Consider the following 13,791-nt stretch of genomic DNA (forward strand, 5'->3'; position numbering starts at 1 on the left):
GTGTGTGTGTGTGTGTGTGTGTGTGTATGTGTGTGTGTGTGTGTGTGTGTGTGTGTGTGTGTGTGTGTGTGTGTGTGTGTGTGTGTGTGTGTGTGTGTGTGTGTGTGTGTGAGAGAGAGAGAGAGAGAGAGAGAGAATCCCGGTGCACATTTGGCGAGCGATCATTTCGTCTATGGAATAAGAAGTACAGATTTGACTTCCCGCACTTCGCGGTTCACAAGGGCAGCATGTAAGATTCGCGATGTTCTAGGTTTACAGCAAATTTATTTTGTACAGTCTGTCGCCGCAATAGCACATAGAGAAAACGACCAATAACACCTGTTCACTGCACTTGCGCTTTCTTGATCCTTTCATCAACCTCCTTAAATTAGTTGAAAATATTGACGACCTGCTGCAAAAGCTCTGTTGTGCTGGGATCCGCGCCCCCCCGAAGACGATGGTTCTCCGGTGGGCTCTGTTGACAAGGCGGCATGTTGCACCATCAACAGCAAAAGTAGCAGAACAAAGATGCCTCTTTCAACCGAAATCATGATGAGAACCTGCAAGTTTGAAGCAGCGTTGAAAACATTATTTATGTGAAAAAAAAATCGATGAATTCCTGTTCATTTGCTTCAGAGCTTACGTCTTTATAACGACGTTCTCATCATCAACTCAGAAATGTCACATACGTACTATGGTTTGTATAATTGAGCATTGAAGTCGTAAAGGTCAAAAAGATCTCATAATACTAAGACTAAAAACAGAACTAAGGCCCCAGGAAGTGCACGGCAGCAATTTCAGGAAAAGAATAAAAAGTAGATAACGACGGGAAAAGGCTTTCCGTGAAAGTTACGCAGAGGTTATAAAAAAAAAATGAAGTCTAAAACAGTTAGGAGCGGTATATTAAAGGAGGACATAATACAATTTTGGAACAATAGCCGTCTACATTCGAAGAGTTCTTTTTTTTGTTATTATTATTCCCGGAACAAGATTATTCGTTTCCGTGCAGACGCAGGTGCCACAAAAGAAGTCAATGAAATCAGGCCAAACTGTTTTTGTGTGGTTTCTAAAAGCTGCCTCTTTAGAGGAGAAAAGCAGGGACAAGGCGATATATTGACAAACAGTTCAGGTTGGCTCGAAGGAAGTCCAAACGTTTACAATGAACTAACTACCACATCGAATCTGTGGACGTACAAGTACAATTCAAAAGACACCCGTGTGTTGTGTATGTAATGGGCGCTAAAGGATCACAAGTAAACAAGCTTTTAACTTCTTTTACAAAAAAAGAAATTAGTTGTGATTTAGCTCTGGTTAACCCTAGCTGAATTGCGAAAGCGACGGTGGAAGCTTTTTTTGCCTGCTACATTATTCCCCTATCATGCCCTATCAGTGGAAGGTGCCGCATTATTGGGGACACTTAAGCTCATCCTTTAAGGATATGACGCGAGAGTGTGAGCTACCAGCCCACACATAAAGTCACGCTTCAACCAAGCCATATGGACGTGTCTGCTTGTCGTAGGGGTAACGAGAATTGAAACGGTTGTGGCAGGCTGATTCTGACTACACCCTCCCATATGAAAAGAGCGGTCTGAGTTGGCAGCTCCTGCCCGTGGCATAGGGGTAACGTGAATGCAAATATCATGGCAGGCAGATTTTTTTATGAGGAGACCTGCGCCTCTTCACCGCGTAGTTGCGGCCACCCGAAGTCTCGCTTTATCTGTTGTAGTATTGTTTTTGCAATAAAAGGAAAAACGTAGTCTCAGTAGCTATCGCACTCCTCCGTGGACACCTGTACCGCGCTGTACGGAAAGGGAGTTGAGAGCGAAATAGGTGCTGTAGGGAAGAACTGCAGAATACTTTCGACAACCTGGGGATTTTTAACGTGCACTGACGTTGCAGAGCACACGGACGTCCGCCTCTCCATTTTGCCTCCGTTGAAACGCAGCTGCCAGTGGTCGGGATCGAACACGGATACTCCGGTACAGTAGTCGGGACTCTTAACTACTGCACCACCGCGATGGGGCTCACGTGTCAAAGCAACTCAAAACTACTCCGGTTATGAGGAACGCCGTTATGGACGCCTCCACATAATTACGCGGCCACCAGGGGTTCTTTAACATGCACTCAAATTGTGCAGCTAGTACAGGGGCGCATATGGCTTCAATTCCATCGAAACGTCGGCTAGCAACATTTTGAACTGTAGCAGCACAACGTGGCGAGAAGTTCTCAAGGTACTGTGACTGATATTTGTTGCTGCAATTGAAGGGAACGTTGGTATTCAGGAGAGTCAATTGAAATTTCTCATTTTTTTGCACTAGCAGAATATAGCGTACTAGTTTGTGCACAGATGAATGCATTGTTAACGCTTTGCGCGCCGGCTGCGGGACAAGCCATATTAACGCGGTAGCATTAAAGGCTCCGTGTCGCAAAAAATGTTGTTGTTCAGGCTGTAGGAAAAAGGAAAAGAAAATGCACGGGCGTGCTACTGGCTCCGTAGGTGAGCCACCTCCACTGCCTCGTGCAGACAGAAGAGAAAATGGAGAAGAAAGGCAAAGGAAGAGGGAGAGAAAGACGCGCGCCGCAACAACAGCCGTCGTCCACCACTGAAGTGGTGGCGGGTGCAATGACGGCCCACAACAGAAAAAACTCGGTGGCTGGTCAGCCCCCGCCGCATGCGGCGCCGACCCACTGTCCCAGCCCACCAGGGCCAGGAACTGCCACCCTTCCCCACCTTTCCTTCTAGATATGTCGCAGAAAATCCGCTGTCGGCGTTCTTGTTCTCGTTTGCAACGCGACAATCTGCGAGGAAGCAAATAAGTAAAAACAAAATGTTCCGAACGTACGAGAAATCGAAATCCGACCCTTCAGACTGCGAGACAAGCACGAAACCAATACGCCTCGTAACTTCTTTCTTTATTGCCTGATTAGACAATTCAAACAACGAACGTATAATTAAAACATGCCGATACAGCTTTGCGTGGCATGAGGTTAAAATTGCATCAGCCTTACTAGGTCATCAAGCATAGGTATCCTTTAACAGGAGCTGTTGGCGGGGTAGTTGGTGAATGTCTACTGTAGTCATAGTGAAATTGACACAAAAGTAAGAGGGACACGTAGCACGGGACGAGCGCAAACTACCAACTATTTATTGAAGGAAAAAGGGAACAAATTTATACTCTCGGCCACTCAAGCGTTCATAGCTCAATCGCTTTCCACCCCTCCGCCATCAGAATTCATGAATGACATGGCTCAGCAGGTATGACTAAACACCTTAAAACAAGGTTGACTAAAAATAACTGATAAGAACCTAGCAAACGCAGTCAGTCAATCGTAGCAAGGCAGAGTCAAGTACTCGAAGCAAAAGCAGTCAAAGGAAACTGAGTCAGGTAAGTGAAGCAAAGGCAGTCAATCGCTCGTAGAAAAGGCAGAGTCATGTATGCAAAGCAAAAGAAGTCAAAAACAAACAAACAAACAAACAAAAACTTAACAACAAGAACGAACAGGGCAAAAGTTAACGAACAACCTGTATCAATAGCAGTCAGTCACTCTTAGCAAAGGCCGTGTCATCTATGCGAAGCAAGGCAGTCAAATTCTAAAACGTTAGACAATGTAAAATAAAACTGATTACTTTATCACCTAAGACAGGTCGTCAAAGCAAGCAACGATCAGTTGACCCTGGGCCTCGCGATTGAAAATCAACTCATACGTGCAGCGTGCGGCCCAAGAGGTCAAGTCACACGTGCCTAAATGCCGTTTTCAAAAAGGCTAATTCATTTCTGTACAGGACGACTGACGCGTCACTAACGCAGTTACTATCGTTCTTTATAAAAAAACGCTTCCTATTTACACAAAAGTAAGAGGAACACGTAGCACGGGACGAGCGCAAACTACCAACTATTTATTGAAGGAAAAAGGGAACAAATTTATACTCTCGGCCACTCAAGCATTCATAGCTCAATCGCTTTCCACCTCTCCGACATCAGAATTCATGAATGACATGGCTCAGCACGTATGACTAAACACCTTAAAACAAGGTTAACTAAAAATAACTGATAAGAACCTAGCAAACGCAGTCAGTCAATCGTAGCAAGGCAGAGTCAAGTACTCGAAGCAAAAGCAGTCAAAGGAAACAGAGTCAGGTAAGTGAAGCAAAGGCAGTCAATCGCTCGTAGCAAAAGCAGAGTCATGTATGCGAAGCAAAAGAAGTCAAAAACAAACAAACAAAAACTTAACAACAAGAACGAACAGGGCAAAAGTTAACGAACAACCTGTATCAATAGCAGTCAGTCACTCTTAGCAAAGGCCGTGTCATCTATGCGAAGCAAGGCAGTCAAATTCTAAAACGTTAGACAATGTAAAATAAAACTGATTACTTTATCACCTAAGACAGGTCGTCAAAGCAAGTAACAATCAGTTGGACCCTGGGCCTCGCGATTGAAAATCAACTCATACGTGCAGAGTGCGGCCCAAGAGGTCAAGTCACACGTGCCTAAGTGCCGTTTTCAAAAAGGCTAATTCATTTCTGTACAGGACGACTGACGCGTCACTAACGCAGTTAATATCGCCTCTTGGGCCGCACGCTGCAATCGCGAGGCCCAGGGTCAACTGATTGTTACTTGCTTTGACGACCTGTCTTAGGTGATAAAGTAATCAGTTTTATTTTACATTGTCTAACGTTTTAGAATTTGACTGCCTTGCTTCGCATAGATGACACGGCCTTTGCTAAGAGTGACTGACTGCTATTGATACAGGTTGTTCGTTAACTTTTGCCCTGTTCGTTCTTGTTGTTAAGTTTTTGTTTGTTTGTTTTTGACTTCTTTTGCTTCGCATACATGACTCTGCTTTTGCTACGAGCGATTGACTGCCTTTGCTTCACTTACCTGACTCTGTTTCCTTTGACTGCTTTTGCTTCGAGTACTTGACTCTGCCTTGCTACGATTGACTGACTGCGTTTGCTAGGTTCTTATCAGTTATTTTTAGTTAACCTTGTTTTAAGGTGTTTAGTCATACGTGCTGAGCCATGTCATTCATGAATTCTGATGGCGGAGGCGTGGAAAGCGATTGAGCTATGAACGCTTGAGTGGCCGAGAGTATAAATTTGTTCCCTTTTTCCTTCAATAAATAGTTGGTAGTTTGCGCTCGTCCCGTGCTACGTGTCCCTCTTACTTTTGTGTCGTGTTTGTTGCGCAATTTCACCATGACTACATAGGTATCCATTGTGGTGTGTCAGTTTGTGCGCAATACATTTCTGCAATGTATGGCGCACTCTCAATTAAGTTTTCTCTGGCTGACTCGACATAAAGGTTCCACGTGTCGAACAGCCATCATAGTCTTTCATTAACTGTAGTGGCCCAGGAGAATGAATATATCGTAGGGTGTTGCATCATCACTACTGACACTCGAAAGTCGAATTCCTGAAGGCGTGAGTGGTAATTCTTTTTTTAGCGCGAGCTGCAACATGTCCCAGAAAAATATTGGATCCCAGCATTCGACAAATACATGCTCAATTGTTTCTGGCTTCTTACATAACAGGCAATTTGCAGTTCAGGGTACGAATATTCATTTGTCTTGAAGCCATGTTTTAACCTGAAGTTTCTTTGTATACAGCTTGAGGAAAACAATATGGCCGATTTGAATAGTTAATCAAATACGAAGTAGGTGCGTTGCACCGCTTATCCCTGCTATACCTTTCATGCATACACTTCAGCGATTTACACTCTCTCCAAAATCTTCCCTTAGCTCACGCAAGAGGTGGCCAGCAGTCACAAAGACAAACAGCGCCGGCGGTTGCGCTTCCAAAACACACAACACACAAACCTAAGGCCCAAACATTCCGATCGCTGCCCTTGGTTGGTTGCACCCGGGCGGCGGTTTCAAAGGGACGTATGTCCAGGCATCTTCCTGAGAAGGCACCGAAAGCAGCTCCCTCTGCCACGCATTCTCCAGAGCCCGTGTTTCGCCGCGTTTCGGAGATTTATGGCCTCCGCGCCCTTTCCCCTCAAACCGAGAGACAGAGCTGTTAGCGCCGAACCGGAACACGTGCGCAACCGAGACACTTCTGCGAAAGGGAGGCCGGCTTGTAAACACGCGCACACTGTCCTGCAGCAACCGGCCGCTCTTCCCATAATTCAGTCGGTTTGGCGCCAACTGTCCAAACTCCAGGCAAGTCGAGCCCAACACAAGTCAAGTCCTTCATATGCCACAGTCTGTTACACACTGAGCAGGTGTATCCAAACGGGTTGCCAAGAAAATCGCGTTCAAATATTCTTGTCGCCGCTTGATTTTTCGCGAGCCTCTCAGCGGCGTGTACCTTTCTGGCAGCAGCCTTCGCTTGCAGTCGAGCATCCCGTTGCCCTGGAGTTTCTACCGCACGTTTCTTCCTCTTCGCTTGGGCATCCATTTCACGGCGACGATCAGTGTCTTGAGCCGTTTCGTGAGCACACTCGGCACGTTTCCTCGTTCTTCGTGCTTCTAAATTCTTGCACCGTTTAGCTGCAACACCAGATTCAGTAGACTCACGTTCCCGCTGCCTTCGTAATCGTTGTGCTTCAGCACGTCGAGCCCGGCGAACCTGCGCCGCAATGCCAGATGGACCGGCTTTGTCCATTGCGACGCGAAGCAAACGCACACACGCTTGTGCAACGCTGCCCTGGGACGGCCGCCACGTCCGCAACTGACACGCCCCTCTCTCACTGTCTTACTCTCTAACTGGATGCATCATGCTGTCGCTCCGCCCCCTCAGTGTTAGATCGCGGGATGTAGGCATCGCCACTTTCCCTTCCTCCTCTCAAATTCACGGAGAGGTGGATGGACAAAGAGAGAAGCTTCTTATACAGCTCCGCGGCTGCTCCAGCTCCTCAATGCTGAGACGCGCGCGTAGCCACCTTCTCTTTCTCCGCTTCAAGTTCACGAAGAGGGAGAGAGAGAGTGAGCGGCTTCGGATAGACCCCAGCGAAATCCGTGATTGCAGCTAGTAGTGCTATACACTAAAAATGTTGTATTTCATGACCCTACTGACATTCATCTTGTTGTGGCACCACACTGTGCCTGTGGTGCCACAGCAAGATGAATCCATACCAACATGCCCAGTTTTCTACTCTCGTTCCTACTGACATCTTTTTTCACTCTTCTCAATACGTTCCCTCCTGGACTTTTACGACAGATTATTCTGTTCAGAGGTATTGGCATCATGCTGCCAATTAAATCTTTATCAATTTCTTTTTTCTTTGAAACAGCCGCTAAAAACTCAAATGAAAATTGCACTCGAAGGATACGATAAGACATCACATCTTCGTTGGTTGGTTGGTTGGTTCATAGGAAGGGAAAGGCGCAGTATCTGTCACACTTGCTCTGTGGACACCTGAACCGCGCCGTAAGGGAAGGGATGAAGGTGGGAGTGAAAGTGGATAGAGAGAAAGGGGAGCCGTAGTGGAGGGCTACGGAGTAATTTCGACCACCTGGGGATCTTTAACGTGCGCTGACATCGCACAGCACACGGACGCCACTTCGTTTCGCCTCCATCGAAACGCAGCCGCCGAGGCCGGGATTCGATCCCGGGAACTCCGGCACAGTAGTCGGGCGTCTTACCACTGCACCACCCCGGCGGGGCACACATCTTCGTGCAAAACCTAGTTCCACCACAACTCACAGTATCAGTTGTGGACACAATGAAATCAGGCACATCTTTGGCAAGTCGAACCTGTAACATGGTACGTAGGAAACTATCAGTCTGGTCACGTAATAAAAAAAAAATGCGATAAAATTTGCCTCACAAACTAATTAGAAAGGCGGAGTCCGTCTGTGCGCATAGATCGGGGAAGATTAAACCGACTAACCCTTTCCCAACTCTAGCTCCAATAAAACACACTAAAGCTCTGTACATTTGTTTTACATTCACCTGTAACATAGACAACTTGCAAGATATCACAAGGTAAAACGACGCAAAACCACACACAGGACGCAGAAAGGTGAGACGAACACGTTCTGTCCTGTGTGTGGTTTTGCGCTGTTTTACCTCATGATGATCAACCAACTAGCCCGCAATGTGTTATTGCAAGACGTACCAAGTCTGCGATTAGGAACACGTTGCAAACTGCAGCACGAACAAACAGAAGACAAGCCATGGCCCTTCCAAGCTGCCGTCTTTTCATTCATCCTCTCTCTAATTCTTCTTTTTGAAATTCTTTATTTCATTGTAGGATACAGCAAAAAATAACTTTACTACATTCGAGTAAAAATGCGTCTGGTGTATGCTTTGCCGTTAGACTATATGCTAACAGGTGTGTCATTAGAAATGAACTATTACGGAACTAATAATTAAGGTAGTAACAAAGTGCATTTACGCTAATATTGAGCTTTGCTTACATGCAGTTGTAGTAGCGCCAGCATGCGGCGACTGCAGGAAACGGCCGCGATCGTACTGCCCGTGATGGGAACAGATGACCTGTATAAAATGTACGGTGTTCTCGTATGAATGGACGCGTATCGGACGCGTTTCTTGACCTACACATGTACGAGGATACGCTGTTGTTGTGCTGTTACCAGTGCGGACGTTGATATGAGTCGCCGTGTTCTCCGAGTGCGGATGGTGCATCTGCCCTCATAGCGACAGGATAAGGCCAATTAAGTCTGACGTCGAGGAGGGAGACGAAGGCTATGCGGGCAGAACCGATGAAGGAGTGGCGGAGGCAATGCGACAGACGCGGGGCCGGAGACCTGGATCATCGCGAAAAGCGCGTTCTACTGAACGCGCTCTGGAACTCATCCTTTCAAAAAGGTGAACGTCCGAGCTTAGCAGTAACGCCATCACCTGGCACTTAATGATAAAATGTATAAAAATAAAAAACGCAGAAGTAAAAAAAACGCGCGCGCGCGTTGTGTGTGTGTGTGTGTGTGTGTGTGTGTGTGTGTGTGTGTGTGTGTGTGTGTGTGTGTGTGTGTGTGTGTGTGTGTGTGTGTGTGTGTGTGTGTGTGTGTGTGTGTGTGTGTGTGTGTGTGTGTGTGTGTGTGCGTGTGCGTGTGCGTGTGCGTGTGCGTGTGCGTGTGCGTGTGCGTGTAACGCTCTCGGTCATACCCTTAACAACGGAGCTTAAACATCCACCTATTTCTTTCTTACTTAAAGTGCGGTAAAATCCTTTTAACCCATCAATCTTCAAGAGCATTTACTTGCATTGGAGACTGTTGTATGGGGCCTTATGCCGATTTCTAAAAGCATACGAAAGAGCACGGACGGGAGGAGAAAACACGCTCGGACACTCAGCTCCCGTTGTAATATAGTTCAGCTCGGACAACGGCCCATGGCAACCTCAGAAGTACCCGATTTGAATTTGTAGCGTACCGTTGTCGATAATATTGGATGTGAAAATCTCCCCTCCCTCCCTGCGTCCTCTTTGCTGCTTGCATGTAATTTCTTCGCCATTTGACTCCTCATGCCAACATGGCCGACAGCGCGTAGGCCCGCCGCGCGTAGTACACTGGTAAGACGCCCGACTACTGTGCCGGACTGCCAGGTTCGATCGCGACCGCCAGCGGCTGCGTTTCGATGGAGGTGAAACGGAGAGGCGTCCGTGTGCTGTGCGATGTCAGTGCGCGTTAAAGACGCCCAAGTGGTTGAAGTTACTACACACTCCTTAACTATGGCACCCCTTTTGTTATTTCGCTTACAATCCCACCTTCCTCCCTTCCCTTATAGCGCGGTCCAGGAGTCCACACGGAAAGCGTGACAGGTACTGCGCCTTTCCCTTGCTGTGAACCAATTATTATTATTATTATTATTATTATTATTATTATTATTATTATTATTATTATTATTATTATTATTATTATTATTATTATTATTATTATTATTATTATTATTATTATTATTATTATTATTATTATTATTATTATTATTATTATTATTATTATTATTATTATGCTCAGCTGAATGTTAAATTTCTTGTTCACTGTGCTTGTACATATATTAGTTCGAACAAGGCATTTGAGTAACTCGTAATTTATTTGCTTAATGGGTAATTATTCTCATTATCTTGATTACAATAACAAAGTTGAGTAAAATTCTCGAATAAAAACTCGCCATTTAATAAAACAAACAAATTTTCTATTATTACAGATAACGATAATAAAATCTCTGTAAAGGGTTATAAAACCTATCGGTTATTTGCTTTTGCCGCCTAATTCTTGAAATTGTCTCACTATTTAGAATCTGCGAGTTATGCGCCGGCTTCAAGACTACAACAGTTACAGTCCGTCTGCTGTTTGCAGCACTGCGAAAGGCCGATGCACCCTAACCCAATCAGGATCATGTGCACATAATAGGTAATTTTGCTCCTAGGCACCTCTTCACAGAAGGAGCACAATTATCTTTTATATAGTGCGCAGGGGCGAGAGGTAGGTAAGACGCCAATACCTATTATAGTGCGTATTATCCTAGTTGGTCCAGGGCGCCCCTGCCTTTCGCAGTGCTGCATACATCTTCGAAAAACAAAGTTCTCTAAAAAAAAAAAAAAAAAAGAAAGAAAGAATAAGTGGCTCGGTGAACAGCATAAGCGAAATATCCTCGTCAGTGCATGCCTCCAATGTACGAGTAATCTTACCACGTCTTCTCACCTTGCCTCGACTCAGAGGGGATTTAGTTAAGCCGGGACAACCCTCGCGATTGGATGTTCCGAGTTCCGACCAAACGCCACAGGAGTGAGCCGCCAGGAACAGATATGCGACTGCAGTAACAAAAACTCGAGAAATAAAAAAAAAAGTTTTCTTTGTTCGGCTTCCGAAGAAGTTTACTGCCTTTGTTCAGCGATATGATGGCACAAGATACAGATCTTGACACGCATCCTCCACATGTCGGGAAACCGAAGCCCGCCTGTTCACATGCCGCGTGGAAACCCTGACAACAGCAAACCTTTCATTTCGCCAAAAGGATAGAAACAAGCTGTAAGGAAATTGACGTGTCCTGACATTTCAGCTGCAGATCTGTGCCTGACTGAGTCCTGGCACGAGTGTCTGTACAGTAGCAGAGGCTCTCCATTCATTAACCGAAGTGGCGCCATTGTTCCCATTTGGGAACAAATTACTGGTACATATTACCACGCTACAGCATTGTTTATATTGGTAAAATACACTAAAATGATAATTTATCATGCTTGACAAAGTCTAAACTTTCACTTATAGGCAGAAAAACACCCACATTTAGTTTCGTATTACGCTGATGCGGCTACAAGTCCTCTTTAAAATTTTCCCGCCAAAATGTCACGTCGGCAAGGCGCTAAAGAGAAGACTTCTAAATAAGTTATCTTAACTTTTCTGGCAAGTATTTATGTGCAGCTGTATAGTCTAATGCGTGATGAACTGCGACGACGCATTCATTATTAATGTGATGTGATGATGTAAACATTTGAGCAAAGCGGTAGCACAGGTGCAGTTGAATTTGGCCGGTATTGACGTGACCACTGGCCGTTTTTGCCCTGAAGATGTCTCGGCACAAGTTTTTAACTCTTGAGAAAGCTGTGGAAATGGTTCTCAGCGATGATTTTTCACGAAATTTTGATGTAATTTTGCCACCGCCCAATGCGGATGACACTCTTACCGATGAAAAGAAGTGGGACGCCGACATCACTCAGGCGGATATGGTCTGCCAAATAATGTTGCAGGAGAGAGAGGTGCACACCTCTTATACTGAGGAAGGCGAACCCGCTGACGAAGAATTGGTGCACTCAAAGACAACAAAGCGAGCCCGAGAACTTCCTGAATGAAATCCTATATAGTAGTAAGTATATGGGCTCAACGGTCAATGCACAGAGCAAACCGTTTCGAGCAACGCACGCGGATTTAGTCGACGCAAGTCCTTATGAGCTCTTCAGTCTGATAACTGAATAATCGAACCGGTATGCTCGACAAAAATTGTATCTTTGAACCTATAGAAGGTCTTCATCTATTTGTAGCAATTGTTTTCTTCAGTGGCTACCTTAAGCTTCCCCGTACAGACATTTACTGACCAAAAGCTGAAACTCTCAGTGTTCCACTTGTATTTAATACAATGAGTCGAGCAACGTTCTGCGGATTCAAGAAGTACATTGGTGCTGCGGATGGTACAATGCTTGAAAAGGGAGACAAAATGGCCAAAATCCGGCCCCTGCTGCTCCTAGTGAATACTTCGCTCCAGGAGTTTGGAACCTTGTCGACTCAAGTAGTCCACGTGGCCCGCATGAAGCTATCAACGTGACGAACCTTGACTCGCCCAGCGGGCATCTTCTGCGAAGGGGGCAGTGTCACGCACTTCCCGCGGTTCTGTATTAGAGGACGATGGGGTTTGGCGGGAGAAGCAGAAGAGGAAGCTGGGTCTCTCCGCTCTGGGATGCTAACATCCAGCGCACCTAACATCCAACGTGTAAATAAACCTCGTAAAATCCCGCACCGTGAGTCATAAATTATGCCCTGAACGCGGCAGAATACGGGCCGATCGAGTTAACTGCTTGAGGCAAGAGCGAGTTGATAAGGATACGCACATGACTAGTCTTTACTCTCTTCCTTGATGTTCTTACACTTTCCCTATCGATCCCCAGTCGAAAAGAAATGCTTGGGTTCCCAACAGGTCAGAATTAAATTCATATGCTACACAACTGCATGGTTCCACTCGGTTCCAGCTGAAACTGCAAATCTCACGTCTGCTTAGGCCAGTTGGACTTTCTATCGAAGAAATGGTTTCCGAACTGGTTTAAAAAAGCACTTGAATGGAATACGTTTCCAACGGGTTCCATTTGGGTTTTTCAACAGTTCCATACATTTGTGACTGTGCATTACTGTGCAGCATATATGCTCATTACAAACACAGAACGAGCTCAACACATTAGATGAGTTGGGGCTGCATCGCCCTTTTTTAACCAAGCTGGAGTTTGCTCCGCGACGCTCGATTGCTGACGGAGCGGAATTAACCTATCAACCGCGGCCGCACAGCGCACGGCTGTCTGTGGAGTCTGCGCAGCCCGTCCGCGCCACGCGTGCACACGGAGCAGGAGAATGGGGAGGGGTGGTGGTGGGGGTGATAAAACTTGAATCTCCAAAAGATACCGGATAGGCGTCATCCTATCCGCCTACACGACGGCCTGGAGCCCTTGAACCCGGGCGGCGTATTCGGCCAGTCGGATTACACCTAGCTGAGTCTCAGGGTGTGAGCTCAACAGTAGAGTCTCCCAAAATTCTTCCATTTTTGTCTGTTTTTATATTTTTTTCATTTCTGGGCATGTCCATATCATATGAACAAGATCCGCCTTATCCTGACATAGTTTGCACCTATCTGAGAATTGTTCCGGGTACCACTGACTTAAAGTAGTCATGGGTTCGGAAAAGTCCTTGTTTGTAAGCGCCTACAAATGCTTTCTTCGATCTTATTTAGTGTCCTATTTGCCGGTGGGTATTCTAACCTGTTTAGCCGATAGTACTCAGTAATCTCTTTAGCTGACTAGCTTGTCCCTGCTGAGAGTGTACTGAGGATCAAAACCTACCCAGAAGGTGAGACCGCGGGCAAGCTAGCTCCCTCATTTCCCTGAAGCAGGGAGTGGACTGGTGACCATATTAGACGGATTATTCTGTCATCTTGACATGTTCTCAGTACCCTTTTTGCCGGTGGAGAGGCCCTTCACTTAAGAAAATTGTATATTGCTGTTTTCGAATCACTTATAATTGTAGTAGCCATTGTCCTTGCTATTGGAAGGGCAATCGCCACCTCTTCAGCCGGGTGAGCTAAGCTCGTCCTAACCGAGCCGCTTATTAGATTTTGTTCATCTGACACTACCGCAACCATAACATGCCTGT

Source organism: Amblyomma maculatum, chromosome 10, assembly GCF_055883805.1.
Source record: "Amblyomma maculatum isolate TAMU_Amacu chromosome 10, ASM5588380v1, whole genome shotgun sequence".
Lineage (NCBI taxonomy): Eukaryota > Metazoa > Arthropoda > Arachnida > Ixodida > Ixodidae > Amblyomma > Amblyomma maculatum.